The sequence below is a fragment of the Etheostoma spectabile genome, chromosome 2 (genome assembly GCF_008692095.1).
Source record: "Etheostoma spectabile isolate EspeVRDwgs_2016 chromosome 2, UIUC_Espe_1.0, whole genome shotgun sequence".
Taxonomy (NCBI): Eukaryota; Metazoa; Chordata; class Actinopteri; order Perciformes; family Percidae; genus Etheostoma; species Etheostoma spectabile.
This window is the reverse complement of record NC_045734.1, coordinates 15,062,333-15,064,407: the sequence shown is the minus strand read 5'-3', so window position 1 is coordinate 15,064,407 and position 2,075 is coordinate 15,062,333.

Here is a 2,075-nt window from a genome sequence, read left to right as displayed (position 1 = left end):
GATGTTCTGAAGTGCAAGGAGCTATTCAAGTTGACTTCTTAAATCCGAAACCAAAGCAACTGTCACCAGCCACCCTGAAAATCTCTTTTCAGGCTTGTCTGATTGACAAGTGTGCCGTCACATTTATAACAAGAATTTTGGATAATTTAAATCAATGCAAATGCACAATGAGGCTAAATGTATTAACTGCTGACATAAAAGCGAGCAGAAATTTCTCGGCTATTGTATCCGCATTCTAGGCCTACAATTCCGCTACTTAGTCGGTTAACTTTCTGTAAACATTGTCCAAGATTTATGTAAGCTGCCTGACAACGGCGCTTAGTTTCTGCTCCATGCATGATTGAATCTGTGACATACGGTTTGGTCTACACTGTCAAAATTTCAGAGTTTAACTGCAAATGTGGTTTCATGCCTGGGATAATGTTTGCGCAGATGTCAATATATATTATTTGCAGCCAAGTGTACACAGTTTGCTTTTTCCTCAAGGGATTGTGACTACAATACACTATGATTTCTGCTGCAAGGATATCTGCTACAAAGGATTTAGAGCCTGCTGATTCAATAGTCTTTTTCTGTGACTTTTCTTCCCTGGTATTATTTAGCGGTCACTTTGCAGCCATCCTTACAGTTTGACTCAACAATATTCTTATGAGATTTTGTACAATGCAAATCAAGTGCTGAAATCCATGGAGGGGGGAGAACCTGTTTTGATAAATAAAGGTGAAGTGTGGGAAGTAAAAATCTGTTCTGGTCGTGCCTTTTATTTGCCTATGGTCTGTAACTTTTGGACAGCTAGTGCTGTAGCAGTAAGTTTCCACTGGGGTAAGCCTATGCTGCTTGTTATTCTGATGATGGAGGGAAAGAAGGAAAGCAGGAAAAGCTTCCTGATCTTCATTAAGAATGACTCAGCTGCTTTTTCAGTCTGTCAGCATTTCCAAAGCTGATGTCGTTCCAGGGGCACTGCTGGGAGAGCTATTCAACACAGGAATTGAGAGTTTAAGACTAAGGCTGCCACTGCTTGAATTTAACTATTATTGAGAGGTGAGAGACTGTGTGTGTGTGTGTGTGTGTGTGTGTGTGTGTGTGTGTGTGTGTGTGTGTGTGTGTGTGTGTGTGTGTGTGTGTGTGTGCGTGCGTGCGTGTGTGTGTTATCTTTATATTATTATTCCTAAATGGATTAAAAAAAGAAGCAAGAGTTGAGTATAAATCATCTCTTACTCCTTGTATAAATACTTTATACATGAGAACTTTAATATTACATAAGGTTTTTTTACTTTGTTTTTGCATTTTTTTATTTTCAAAATAAAATAATGTGTTGATGTCATTTTGATTATGTTTAAAAACACAAGAAAAAATGATCACATTTGAAAGATTAACAAAACAAATCTGGGTGAAGAGAGTAAACAATGATTATTTAATGTTTATTTTACTTCTTAAAAGGACTCGTAACCAGCATCTTTGTTTTCTTTACTTACCAAAGGTATTTTCTGAGTTGCAAGAGGAGTTTGTTTACCATAAACGGGGATGATCAGTTCTTGCAGCAGTAAATAACTTTGGTATGTGTTGTAATGACTGGGTGGAGATTAAATTAAAATGTGGCTATTTGTTTTCTAAAACAGTTGAAAACAGGCATTAGACTTGTGTGTTAGTCTTATTCTGCATTCAGTTTCATCAAAAACTATATTAAAAATGTTTTAACTTGGATGGTGTGGAACTGCAGGCATACTGTATATACTTTAAAACACTGGCAATAGACTGGATTTTTTTGTCACAATAATGCTGACAGTTTTTCTCAGCTTTATGGATGCCATTTATGTATGCTTTCCACTACAGCAAAGCTGGCTGACTTGTGATGCATTAAGCAAATAAAAAAGGGATTTCTTTTAATTATTTATTTTTAAACCTTGCCTATCTTGTCAGAAAATGAATAAAAATAATCAGAGACATTTTCATAGACAACATGATAGAAGCATTGGAGAGAGATGAAGGATCACTAGGATCGCTAGGAAATAACGTAAGTAAAGTGACTTTTGTGTGTGTGTGTGTGTGTGTGTGTGTGTGTGTGTGTGTGTGTG